We start from the raw sequence: 374 nt of genomic DNA, 5'->3' as shown, positions 1-374 counted from the left end.
AGAGAGAGAGAGAGAGAAAGTATGAAAGAAAGAAAGTATGAGAGAAAGAACGAGAACAAGAGAAATGGATCGATGCAATAATCACACTAAGTGGCATTAAACGCAGAAGTGATCAAGATAAAAAGTTATTTGTTGTATATATTGTAAATATGATTTTAAGAACGTGTGTCTAACATTTATGTTCACACGACTCGTTAATGTAAATCGCGTTACAAAAAGCGGTAGATTCAAGTTTATACAGCTTAAGTTTTAAGTCGTAAGTTAATGACCCGAGTAACAATAACGCGCGTTTCGATATTTAAATAACAAAAAAGGAGGAGTAAAACACTATTTTCATGTTTGGAGAGTCAAATTTTTTTAATAATCAATGATGA

The sequence above is a fragment of the Atta cephalotes genome (genome assembly GCF_000143395.1).
Source record: "Atta cephalotes unplaced genomic scaffold scaffold00025, whole genome shotgun sequence".
In the NCBI taxonomy this organism is placed as follows: domain Eukaryota; kingdom Metazoa; phylum Arthropoda; class Insecta; order Hymenoptera; family Formicidae; genus Atta; species Atta cephalotes.
This window is presented reverse-complemented; position numbering follows the sequence as displayed.